We start from the raw sequence: 14,895 nt of genomic DNA on the forward strand, positions 1-14,895 counted from the left end.
AAATCCAGACAATCTGCTTTCTGAAACACACAGCCATAGCAATCTGCTCTCCTCTCAGCAAAAATATTTTCTGACAAAGTCTCTCCTTACACATCACACCCATTAAACCTTATTGACCAATCCCTTGCTCTGCACAATTTCATTTGCATGCTTCTCAGCCTCAAATTCCCCATATGTAATACGCGCTGTCCGCAGACAACCACAGTGTCTGCGGACAAATCGAAAACTGGGGAAGTGGGGAATGAAAATTTACATAGTGTGCCCCATTTCCTCTTTTTGGTTGGCTCTGAAAAGAGTCTTTTTTTGGGGGGGTTTGCAGATGCTTCAGAAACACATTTCATTTTGTACATTGTTTTGTTTTTCCCCTTATTTTCCTCCAAATATTTTCATATTAGCTTCTCCAAAGCAATACTTATGTTCCAAAACAGCATGGCATTTCCCATAAAAGATACAGACATGACATCTGCTTTAAAGTAAACAACATTATCAGAATCAATGTTGTAATTGTTGCAAAAGAACATGCCAGCTCTAATCATAAAAGCAAACATGCTTCGGTTGATTAAACACCTAGCAACATTTTGCGGAGGACAAAAAACCAAACTATTGCCTCATATTACCCTAGGTACCAAACCAGAAAAAAATAACCATGGCATTTGGAAGTACTTTCATTACTGCCTGAACAAAGTTTTTCAGATCTTCCAACAAAGTAGGGGCACTGACATAGCCCAAATGCAAAGCACCACAGTGCATGACAACCACATGTGGACTGTTAACCCTAGCCATATATTGACAAACTTCTAGCATAGCCTGCAAATCGAAACCAAGCACAGTGCTCCACACCACCTCCACTCTTTTTACGGTAAAATTGTTAGCCACATTCCTATATTTAGCATACTGCTCCAATCCATTCACAAACATATCTCCAAGCACCAACACCCTGACTTTCTCCACCTCTGCCATCTTCACTACACACAGCCTCTCTCAATACAAAGCAGGACCTCAACACCTGATTGGCTAATCCCTACAGTCCACTTTCCATGCTGGATTTGCTGAGAAACCCTGGATGTGGCATGCCCTGTCCGCGAACAGCCGCAGTGTCCGCAGAGCGCGTAACACTGGGGCAGCCCTTCTACCCTTTCCACTTCACTCTCTGCACCATTCCCTCATTGGCTACTGTTAAGCAGTCACACAACCATCCACCAATCACATCCAATAATTCTACATCTAACTCCATCATCACAGTTCAGCACTTTAGCTGTATTGTTGATCACTCTGAGTACAGTTGGGCTGTGGTTGCAAAGCACCTAAAGCAACTACTACAAAACTCTCCAACATTTCTACTTGCAGATTCATGCACATGCATGAACACCAACTACAGGTATGAATATGTTCTGCACAGTACATGTACAGCTCTTGTATAAATGCATATAAACAGAGTAACTGCCACTTACTCTGTATAACCTGTAAAAAAAAAGCTTTCTGTCATTTCTCCCATCTGCTATGATCAAGTGTCACTTGCAATCCTGTCTGCTCTCCAAATTTGTATTTATCCATATTTCTAACTGTAATGTGCAAACTATTATTGTGTTCATTCATTCCATCATTTCTGTACCCACTGCCACCTATGTATCCACATTTCAACCATAATAGCATTTAATGCATTATAATGCATAGGATGTACATACAATTTCCTTTCTATACATTCTGCATATTTAACATACATCCTATCATTTGTACATCCTTTAGAAATGATTATAATAGTAATTAGACACAACACATAGAGCTATCTAACACAGTGTCATTTCATGTTAAAAGATGGGTCAAATAACAGTATAATTATAGGAGAAGGCTTTCTAGTGTGTTATAAAATGACACGCAGCCAGGTTGAGTACATGCATCTTTCATGCACACGTATAGCCAATATAATTTTAAAGGCTTCCAGCTGAAACAACGCTGCCTCTACAACTGTTCTTTCAATCTAGACATCTCTCTCATTCCAGCTGGTTGCCCATTCCGTTGTAGAATTTACAACACAATTCAACTATACACAGGTGCAGTCATGTCTATCACAGCATGTACAACTATTTACAGTGTTGTAAAGCAATACATGCACCATCTCCCCCTTCCCTTCAGTCTGCAACGCAAGTACCAGATCCTTCATTGCAACCCTTACTTTATTGCAGACTCTCCCATCTCCAAGCACCACAGGATCACCCAGCAGTTTGGCAATCACCTGCTGAGTAATAAGCTGCTGAACCCATCAAATCGTTCTGCTTTATTTCCCACACCTTCACAAATGCATAAATTGCATGCTTTTCTCTACAGTTCCTGCCATTTACCCTGTAATAGCACAAAAAAAGCATACAATTATTTCTTCTCCTAACATCCAATAACACTGCCTTAAGAAGCCAGGTCTGATCTGTGCACTTACCATTGTAATCATTTCTAAATCACATTCAACTACAAGATTCTAAGTAAAATATACAGAATGCAGATAGGCAAAGTAAAGTGTATGTACATGCTATGCACAGTTATCAGAAAGCACTACTACTGCAAAAACAAAGAAATCCATATCTGCATTAAGAACAGTGCTATTAACACACACATTTACTAACTTATTTCTTTCACAATTGCAGTGAAGACCACTCTCCTGAAAAGCAGCAGCTTCTGAAGTATGAACCAGAACTCAGAAGAAACCTACTCATTCCATCCAACAAAGTAAGTGCAATAGTGCCATAATGTTCTAACTGTTACTCAAACACTATAGAATTCTAGTATTGTAGAACAAACAATTGTATTAACCCTGCAACATTAGATTCAGTATTAGTGCTTCCCCATACCAGCTGCATACGTTGTTTCGTCATCTGAACACCAGTATAGTAACACACAAATACAAGAATAACCTTCCCAAACTGAAGTAGCAGCCCATTGCACAATCACACACCTCTGCATACATCCTTACCATCATACTCAGACACTCATGACAAAAAACATGTACTGCACAAGATCCCAACCCACACTTTCTTTTTTCTCCAAGGACCCCAAAGAATGCCTACCAAAAAGCAACTCTGTAGAAAGAAACACAAACGTAAACAAAATCAAAACAAAAGTCTCCAAAATAAGCATCCACCTCTAGCAGAATTTGTTAAAAAAAGTTCAAACAAAACAGCTAATACAGTCATTAAGCAGAACAAAACAAGCTTTCAGTACAGAAACTTTGCCTCCTCTTTCAAAATGTAAAACAAAACAGAAAGTGATTAACAACACTGCAGCTACACCTAGTGCTAACACTGCATCTATAAATCGTGATGTAGCCACAAGTAAGCACACCAAAAAATAATTTTACAAAAATATGTCCGCCACAGAGTCCTTCACAACCTTATAAAAACAGTAGAGAAATCACACACAACCCTTAAAACCTACCGTAGAAAATTAATCCTATAGGCTCTCATAGACAGTGCAATCCTTCTCAAAAGGAAATTATACAGTTTAATTTTAAACAGAATGAAACCACTAGCAAAACTAAGTACTAAACTGCAAAAAAGACTTCTCAATAAAAGGAATATCAACAAAGATATCTTCACAAACATCTGTGGAGGTGAATGGATCTGTGGTCACACCACAAGCACAGAACCATATTTCAATGAAGAAGCATACAAACAAAAGCAAATAAACCCAATTGTCATACATAGCAGTGGACGAGGGTATGAAAAACTTAACAATACCATTATGGAACAAGAAACGCTGCTCACAAAATATCCCCAGAAAACTTATTATCAACTCTCCATTCTACTGAACCAATACGTCCAGTCTACAAATAGCTGTGCACATCAATGAGTAACATAGCCAAAAAATCTTTCAAGTCTTTATACCAGTTCCTCAATCAGTATGTGAAAGGCAAAGACAAATTCAAAATGAATCTACTACAAAATATGGACTCCTGTCCAGTGCGCAAATACACAGGACTACAAGGACATTCATTAGCCTGCATTTCTGGACCTATTTGTAAAAGTACCTTCCACCATATCAAAATTATATCAACACACCATTCAACTATAAGAAATCTGGTTCATAAGCTGAACTATGACAAAAGTCCCGCTTTAGAGCTAGCCAATTTAAATAACAATCTTCTATATGATACAGCCGAAGAATTACTCGAAGAAATAGAGCATATACAGAGAAAATATTTTTCAAGTGAAAGCCAGTTACAAAATGCAAAAGCCAGTTACAAAATACAAAAGCTTTACAACAGAATAGCAGCAACTTTACAGATGGCAACCTTATACTACACACATACAAAAAAGAAATACTAAAGTTTAAAAGTACATCTGCTGAAGTACCAAACCATGTGTGTGTGTGTTGCCGCAGGACTTTTTATAAAAATAGCACAACAACTGTAGACACAATGTACAAAATAGAAAACAATGAAGATTCCTAGTGGTTCCAATTAGCTGTCTATCTTATAGCAGAAAACATATATGAAATTACTGACCCCTTAATACTTTGCAGTTACTGCATTGCAAAACTTGACAACAACCAAAGACCTTCACGTGCTATCACAAATAACTTGGAATTATTCCCACTACCAAAACCCCTGCAACAACTTAATATGAAAACATCATAATTCAAACAGTGGACCCATTTCAAGCAATAATAATCCTTCAACCAAAAACAGCAAAATTACCTCCCTCTGAATTAGTAAAAGGCATTTGTAGAAAAGTTGTTTATTTGCCATTAGATCTCAAAGAAAATGTACACACACTGGGAGTGCAACGTCCAATAGATCAATCATTAATTATCTCAGTAAATTACCTACCTACAAAAGACAAAAAAAAATTGTCAGCAACTCGTGGACTTACATATAGTTAGACAAGCCCTGCAATATCTAAAAGACAACATGAATACTACAAAGATATTAATATTGAAGAAAACCTGAGGGAAACCACTGAAATAATTCAGGATTCATCAGAAACTGGTCAATTTCAACTTCTAGATCCTGCTACAGAATCCAATATTTTAGACCATTATACAATTCACTCATTACACTCTAAAGACACCATAGATGATGCACTAGAAACGTACCAAATGCGACAAGCAAAATGATCTCCTATCAGCATATGGGAAAAAAGTATAGCGTGTGCCTTTCCTCTACTCTTTCCCACTGGAAAAGGAGGAAGGCACGATGATAGACCCACACAAATAACAGCATCAGAATACCGCTCTTTATGAATGTATTCTGAAGACCCCAGATTCAGACAAAATGTGGAATACTTTATTCCACCTTCTCTTTGAAAGTGAACTAGCACCTCTATGGTACAGAGTTGCACATACATTGAAATCAGGTACCCATTTTGAATATATGTTCGCTACTCAATTATTAAAAAAAGTACACGAAAAAGATTAGGTTTTACAGTCAAGCATTACAAATCTTTTAGCAAACATGTATGGTACAAAAGAATACTGTTTCTGACGTCACGGAGATGTACGCTGTAGTAGAAACCTTGGCCCACCCACATGGTTTGTGACATTAAGTTGTGCAGAATATGCATGGGAAGATTTACACGAATTCCTACGCATAGCAAACAAAATCAAAACAAACATAAATATAAAAACACCAGGAGAACTCTGCTCTCTAGATCCTGTAAATGTATCAATATAAATCCATCATCGCTTCATTGCTATGTGACACTTCATTTGTAACAAAACTGTTCCTCCCCACAGAGAAGTGCAACTCTTCTTTTGGAGAAAAGAATACCAATCCAGAGGAGGACCACACATCCACATGTTTTTGTGGATTAAAGATGCTCCTAAATGTGGTGAAGACAGTGATGCCACTGTTTTACAGTCATCCAAAAATATGTCACTTGTGAAATCCCTTCACAAAAAACACATAGTGACCTTCATGCGCACATTTTACAATTCCAAAGACACAAATGTGGGAAGTATTGTTGTCGCAAATATAAAAACAAAAGGAAATACTACACCAAATGCCACTTTGGTTTCCCTAGAGCAGTTTCAAAAACAGGTCAAGTAAACAACTTCATGTCTTCCATTACTTCCATTAGACATAGTGTCAAAGGTAAATCACCTAAGAACACATATTACATAAAAAGAACAGAAGAATCAAAATACATCAATGATTACAATGCAATCATTGCCCTCCTATGGAATGCAGATATAGATGTGCAGAACATTGCAGACAATTCCACTGCAGTTGCACGTTATGTCACAGCCTACTTAACCAAAGCAGAGAAAACAGAGCTTCAAGACCTCTGGGTTGACATATCATCTGACAAAACACTATCACAGAAATTGTACAGCTTAGGCATAAACATGCTCTCCCATAGAGAATGTGGCTCCTAAGAAACTGCAGACCATTTAACCAGTACTGCCTTGCATGGAAAATCTGAAAATATAGTCTGGCTAAGTCTTGGTCTGGCTAAATCTAGAAAAAGAGTTCTCAAATCATATGAAGACATAGAAACAATAGCCACAAATGATCCCAACAGCAAAGACATTTTGAAAAACAATTTACTAGACACATACTACCCAAACAGAAGTACCACTTTGGAAACCATGTGTCTATACCACGTAGCCCGAAACTTCACATAAAAAATAATATTAAACCAGATGAAAAGAAAGGTAGATACAGAGTGGAAAATTGTGAAGGCAGTTTAGTGAAACTTACCAAACAAAACTTAATTAATCATATCAAATTGTCATTAAAAACTCTTCAACATAAAGAACTGTATTACATATCCCTGCTACAACTTTTTAAACCATGGAGAAAAGAAGAAGATTTACTAGATACCTATGACTCCTATGAAGAAGCTTTCAAGCAAATGAAAGTACTATAACATACGTAAACTTTACACAGTACAAAACAATGTTGTACAATGAAGAGCAACACGAGGAAGAACTCCAGGCCCAACTAGATGTGGACACTCCTGACAGTAGTCAGGCTTCTGTAACAGGAAGCCAAGAACCAGTTGGACATCCACTAGTAGCAAATGTGACAGAATTATCTATGACAGAAGTAGAAAACACCATGTTTCAGTATAAGAAATCTACAGAAGACTTTGCTGTACTAAAATCACAACTAAACAATGAGCAGTGTACCATTTTCCAAGAAGTAACAAAACAAATTGAACATGGTGTACAACATAAAAGTAAAAATTGTATCTGCCAAGAATATAAACCGATACCGTTATATGTGAATGGTCAAGCTGGTTCAGGCAAAACGTTGTAAATCAAAATCATCAGCAAGTTCCTCCAACAATTGACAAACAACAAACTGTCAGCTGTTGTAACTGCCTCCACAGGTTTAGCTACCAACAACATTGGCGGTGTCACTTTGCACCGATTACTACTCCTTCCAGTAGAACATCAAAACAAATGAGACTATTACAAACTTTCTCCAGAAGCTGCAATGGAACTATGCAGAGTTTTCAAACACATGGAAATGCTGCTAATAAATGAGGTAAGCATGGTTTCCAATCTAATGTTAGCCTTTGTTCACCTCAGATTTCAAGAGGTACTGAAATCAGACTATGAAGAGCTCTTTGGAGGAAAACACATTATAGTTTTCAGAGATCTTCTTCAATTAACACCAGTTAATTGAAAGGTGAAACTATTTCTAAAACCTTAAGGCACAAACTATGCTGTAAAACCCTTGGCAGCATAGGAAATGTCAACCTCTGGCAGCATTTTCAATACAGAGAATTAACTGAAAATATGCGTTGGTCTGCAGACCTCACATACGCCAACATTTTAAAAAGTATTAGAGTTGGTGTACTATCTCAAGAAGCACAAACTATATTAAAAACTAGTCACATCCATGCACTCTATGGGCATAACTCATGTGCTACTGATGTAATGGAACAATTAGCACACACAAATAGAAATTGTATGTCCTTGATGCCAACTCTTGCAAATTGTTCAAAATGTAATGAAACAATGTTAAAAAAAAATGCAACAATATTTCAAATTTGCTCCGCAGACAAACTGGACGTACATGGTATGACACTACCCATGTGTCAACAGGCCACAACAAGGCTAAACACCTTGGAAAACTCTATCTCTAACACAGCTGGTTTGGAGAAAATATAAAAATTATCTTTAAACTGTAGAGTAATGCTTAAACATAACCGTGATGTAGACCAAGGACTAGTTAATGGAGAACTTGTTGGCTTTCAAACATACCCATGTTACAACAACATTCAGTTTGTCAATATTCTTTTTGACAAACTATAAGAAGTTAAAAGGATAGGATGTTCAACAGCCCGCTTCCTTCTTTTCAAAGACATGTATGTCCGCAGAGAACAATTTTCTCTAACTCTAGCAGACACAGTCACCATTCAGATATCACAAGGTCTTATCCTAGATAATGCATTGATAGATATTGGTAGCACAGTCGTTAAAGAGGGCATGAGCTATGTAGCACTATCACGCTTACGTACACTTGACAGACTATTTCTAATCAACTTTAATGCAAGTAAAGTAAATGCAGCTATTCCTTGCATTCTAGAATACAATAGACTGTGTTCACTCTATACCCCCATCTAAAAACCTATCCTGTTCTGCAAAAATCAAAACATTGTAAAAGAAAACTACTTCAGGCTCAAACTATGCAGGATCTCACAGCAATTCCTTCACAGAAAGTAAAAGAAGCCAATACTTCATCAAGGACCACAACCAATGAAAAATCTACTGCTCAAACTAACTCAACTACCTCTTCAAAGAAACAACGCACACTCAGAACAAATGACTTGGTCACAAAACTGTCAGGTCCATTCAAATTTTCAAATACAACTGGTGTAAATTGTTACGCAAATGTAGCAATCAATATTATATTCCAATTGCCACCAATTATTGACAACATTTACTTGCACGGGACAGACCAATTATGTTTGCAAATGTTCGTTCTTCACAGAAATGCAACCAACCATCCTGACAACACTTACAGTGTTTCTGGAATAAGGCAGGAATTTGACTACTGTGCTGGAATGGACAAATCCACTATAAACACACAAGAAGATCCACAAGAATTTCTAATGTACTAGCTACAAGTACTAGAAAACAAAAACATACCTATGAATGAAATCTTCCAGAGTTCATACATGTGGAAACATACATGCACTCTTTGCAGCCATGTCGCACAAGAAGAATTTCCTAATGAACTCTTTGTGTATGTATCCATACCTAACTTTGAATCCAATCCATTTCAGCAACTTGTACAAAATGCAAACCATGGCAGGTTATGTACTACCTGCAATTCCGATAATCGTTCCATTTTACAAATACAGACACATAGTAAATACGTAATAGTAATGCGTTTACGTTACAATGCAGATGGTAACAAAAACCAACTGCAAGCTGACTGGATTCACACATGGTCAAGTATCACTTGGTAAGAAAACCTTCACAACAATAGGTATAATCTACCATGTAAGAGCCACAACCAATGCAGGCCACTACACTGCATATATAAAAACGAATTGTTGATTGTTCGAATGTAATGATGCTACCATTACTCTAAAACAGAGATTACCAGCAAATTTTGTAAATGCTTACTTAATATTCTTAAAACCAAAATGTAATAACTAATCTGTGTATGAACATAAACAAAACTTCATCTTCAAAACTATGAACAGTTAGAATAGGCCAACAGGTATCTAACTGCCCCAGGATTCTGCAACAAGCAAACAGATAAATGAATACCACTAAAAACAAGAAATAAACAGTTAAAATATGCCAATAGGTATTTAACTAACCCATGATTCTGCAACAAGCAAACAGATAAATGAATACCACTAAAAACAAGAAATAAACAGTTAAAATATGCCAATAGGTATTTAACTAACCCATGATTCTGCAACAAGCAAACCGATAAATGAATACCACTAAAATCAAACAAGAAATATGCTGTTAGAATACGCCAACAGGTATCTAACTGCCCCAAAAATCTGCAACAAACCAACAGATAAATACCATGAAACCGGAAATAAACAGAATACACCAAGAGGTATCTAACTGCCCCAAAAATCTACAACAAGCCAACAGATAGATGAATACCACTAAAATGGAAAAATAAATAAACAAATCAAATACACCAACTGCTATCTAATTGCAACAATACTACCACCACTTCCAAATCAAAAATCATACTCCTATTCAATTCCTCCTACTGAAAACAATGAAAGAAATATATAGTTCCACAACATAGAAAGGTTTTTTTTGAATCCAGCATGGATTTTATTTTTCCCACAGACCCAATGATTTAATAAACAAACACAAGAACTGAGCAAAATTGCACAGTACACTGGTTTGAACTATAGTACTTCTAAAGTACTAACTATGAGGGTCAACAAAATACAAATGTCTACTTTGCAATGCAATAACTCATTATGAACTACCTACACTAACATATGATCTTTTCTTTCATCACAGAGATTGAAAAAGAATGTCTGCTCCAATTACCCATGTCATGAAAATACTGCATACAACCACAAAAAGTCAAACAGTAAGTATATAATGATTGGACTCACAAACACCACAGCATTATACACCCTTTCAAGCAAACACCTGACCATAGATCACAATCCAAATTGTTTGCTTCCATGGGTATCTTATGCTGCAGTGCTTGTTGCCAAACCCTACAATCTTAACTGCATGGCCTGGCCAAACCTGTACATACAGCCTCAACAAAGGAAACAGTAAGTATACAATAATTAGACTCACAAACACTGCAACATAACACATCCATGCAAACAAACACCTCACCAAGAGATACAACCCAAAATGCCTTTCAAGTCTTCAATACCAACATTCTGAACACAATCCAACAAACAAACTAACACACATCATCTCACTATCCTATAAACACTAGTACACTAAAGCCAATCAGTACATACATTTTTGAAAACATATCCCCTAAGTAGCCCACATACCACAGTCAAAATATTTGGTAGCATGGGTGTGTTATTCTGCGGTGGTTGTGGCAAAGTCAGGGTGGGCAAAGTTATAGGGGGGGTCCCAAAACTTTTTTTTCCCCATAGACTGAATTGGAAAAATGTTTTGCTCACGTCTACAGCCCAAACCGCTGGACGGATTGTCACCAAATTTGGACCAGGAGCAGCGGCTTGGTCCCGAAAGCATGCTTTTGCAAATTTGGTGAATATCCGTCCAGTAGTTTTGTTTAAAATGACCAAAAAGTAGGTCAAAAAAAATTACTGATATCTGTGTTCGGTCCGCAGACGGACTTCCCTGTTCGCTCCGCGGACAGGACGGTGATTGGGCCAGCAGCTTGCGTGATGTTCGCGGACATCTGACGTGCTCTCTCATTGGATGCGGCGAAAGCGTGCAGTGCGTCTGGCTTCAGAGACGCCCGCCATTTTTCTTTGCCGCATGAGAGTCTTTGTCAGGTCAGCAGGAGCGTGTCTTTCTCTTGTTCCTCCCATCCCCGCTCATGCCCGTGTCTGCCCCACCCCCGCTCATGCCCGTGTGTCCTTTCTGTCCCCCCACCCCTGCTCATGCCCTGTGTGTCCTTCCAGTCCCCCCCACCCCCACGGTGGCCAGCAAAGGGCTGAGGAGCGGGATCTGCCGCACAAACTCATGTCCGTGTGGCATGTCCAAGTTTTTGTTTGTCCCCTCCACCCCCTGCTCATGCCCCGTGTGTCTCTATCCCTCCCGCCCACCCCCCGCTCATGCCCCGTGTGTGTCTCTCCCTCCCCCCACCCCCGCTCATGCCCTGTGTGTCTCTATCCCTCCCGCCCATCCCCCGCTCATGCCCTGTGTGTCTGTATCCCTCCCGCCCATCCCCCGCTCATGCCCCGTGTGTCTCTCTACCTCCCCCCCACCCCTGCTCATTCCCCGTGTGTCTCTCCCCCTCCCCCCCACCCCCACTCATGCCCCGTGTATCTCTCCCTCCCCACCCACCCCCGCTCATGCCCCGTGTGTCTCTCTCCCTCCCCCCACCCCCGCTCATGCCCCTTGTGTCTCTATCCCTCCCGCCCACGCCCCGCTCATGCCCCGTGTGTCTCCATCCCTCCCGCCCACCCCGCTCATGCCCCGTGTGTCTCTATCCCTCCCCCCACCCCCGCTCATGCCCCGTGTGTGTCTCTCCCTCCCCCCCAACCCCCGCTCATGCCCCGTGTCGGTGGCCAGCGGAGGGCCGAGGAGAGGGATCAGCTGCACGAACTCATGTCCGTGCGGCATGTCCGTGTTTTTGTTTGTGCCCCCACCGCCGCTCATACCCTGTGTGTCTCTATCCCTCCTGCCCACCCCCCGCTCATGCCCCGTGTGTCTCTATCCCTCCCGCCCACCCCCTGCACATGCCCCGTGTGTGTCTCTCCCTCCCCCCACCCCCACTTACGCCCCGTGTGTCTCTATCCCTCCCGCCCACCCCCTGCTCATGCCCCGTGTGTCTCTATCCCTCCCGCCCACCCCCCGCTCATGCCCCGTGAGTCTCTATCCCTCCCGCCCACCCCTGCTCATGCCCCGTGTGTCTCTATCCCTCCCGCCCACCCCACGCTCATGCCCCGTGTGTCTCTATCCCTCCCGCCCAACCCCCGCTCATGCCCCGTGTGTCTCTCTCCCTCCCCCCCACCCCCGCTCATGCCCCGTATGTCTCTCTCCCTCCCCCCCACCCCCGCTCATGCCCCGTGTGTCTCTAGCCCTCCCACCCACCACCCGCTCATGCCCCGTGTGTCTCTAGCCCTCCCACCCCCCGCTCATGCCCCGTGTGTCTCTAGCCCTCCAGCCCACCCCCCGCTCATGCCCCGTGTGTGTCTCTCCCTCCCCCCACCCCCCGCTCATGCCCAGTGTGTGTCTCTCCCTCCCCCCACCCCCTGCTCACGCCCCGTGTGTGTCTCTCCCTCCCACTCACCCCCCGCTCATGCCCCGTGTGTGTCTCTCCCTCCCCCACCCCCCGCTCATGCCCCGTGTGTCTCTCCCCTCACCCCTTACTCATGCCCCGTGTGTGTCTCTCCCTCCCACCCACCCCCCGCTCATGCCCCTAGCCCTCCCACTCACCCCCCGCTCATGTCCTGTTTGTCGCTCCCCTCCCGCCCACCCCCCGCTCACGCCCCATGTGTCTCTATCCCTCCGACCCACCCCCTGCTCATGCCCCGTGTGTCTCTATCCCTCCCACCCACCCCCCGCTCATGCCCCGTGTGTCTATCCCCTCCCGCCCACCCCCCGCACATGCCCCGTGTGTCTCTATCCCTCCCGCCCACCCCCCGCACATGCCCCGTGTGTGTCTCTCCCTCCCCCCACCCCCACTTACGCCCCGTGTGTCTCTATCCCTCCCGCCCACCCCCCGCTCATGCCCCGTGTGTCTCTATCCCTCCCACCCACCCCCCGCTCATGCCCCTAGCCCTCCCACTCACCCCCCGCTCATGCCCTGTTTGTCGCTCCCCTCCCGCCCACCCCCCGCTCACGCCCCATGTGTCTCTATCCCTCCGACCCACCCCCTGCTCATGCCCCGTGTGTCTCTATCCCTCCCACCCACCCCCGCTCATGCCCCGTGTGTCTATCCCCTCCCGCCCACCCCCCGCACATGCCCCGTGTGTCTCTATCCCTCCCGCCCACCCCCCGCACATGCCCCGTGTGTGTCTCTCCCTCCCCCCACCCCCTGCTCACGCCCGTGTGTGTCTCTCCCTCCCACCCACCCCGCGCTCATGCCCCTAGCCCTCCCACTCACCCCCCGCTCATGCCCTGTTTGTCTCTCCCCTCCCGCCCACCCCCCGCTCACGCCCCGTGTGTCTCTATCCCTCCGACCCACCCCCTGCTCATGCCCCGTGTGTCTCTATCCCTCCCACCCACCCCCCACCTCATGCCCCGTGTGTCTATCCCCTCCCGCCCACCCCCCGCTCATGCCCCGTGTGTGTCTATCCCCTCCCACCCACCCCCTGCTCATGCCCTGTTGTGTTCTCTTTATACACCCTACCTTCCCTTTCCATGGTGGCCATCTTGGTAAAAGATTTTCCTTCCTGCACCGGGATGCCGCAGGCGTCCCGGTTTGGGAAGAAAAATCTTTTTTTTTACCACCTGGGGTTCCCACTTTCAGGACCTAAGATGCTAGTGGTCTTCATCTATTGAAAAGTATGTTATGGTGACGTTGCACTAATAAAAACCTATGAAATGCAGTAAAAGAAAATTGTGTTACAGGGACGTTATGGTTAAGTTGCACTAATAAAAACCTATGAAATTCAATGAAAAAACTTTGTTAAAGGGACGTTATAGTTAAGTTGCGCTACTAAAAACCTATGAAATTCAGTGAAAAAACGTTGTTAAAGGGACGTTATGGTTAAGTTGCGCTACTAAAAACCTATGAAATTCAGTGAAAAAACTTTGTCAAAGGGACGTTATGGTTCCAAGTAAAACCGAAAAACCCTTGAAATTCGCCAGTTATGGTAAGCTAAGCAACCATAACTCGCGCCACCACCGTGCACTGCTAAGACTAACACCCAGGACATCAAAGATGACATCACAAATGTCATTGATGACATCACATGTGTATGTACTTTTCATGAAATATGTGTACAAGGGATTCTTATTATAATGTTGCGAAACAAATGTCAAGGATCATTGCAATAAATATCATACCATAATTAGTGCATTGAATGATGCATTGATATAAATAGCATTCTATTATGGGGTTCTATCTGGTATACTAAGCTACTCATACGGAAACATAACATTGTGTGCAGCGTACAAGATGAAGGTATAATATTCGTAAAGTTAATATGTTGTATATTGAAATGATAATTGTTTTCTTAATAGATTTTTGTGTACTGTGAAATATGTAATACGTAGCTAATAAAACACATGTATTACATAATTGCATTACTATAGACAAAACACAAAGACACAAGAACACATACCAATATGGGT

This window comes from Ambystoma mexicanum, chromosome 10, assembly GCF_040938575.1.
Source record: "Ambystoma mexicanum isolate Mex_15411 chromosome 10, UKY_AmexF1_1, whole genome shotgun sequence".
Lineage (NCBI taxonomy): Eukaryota > Metazoa > Chordata > Amphibia > Caudata > Ambystomatidae > Ambystoma > Ambystoma mexicanum.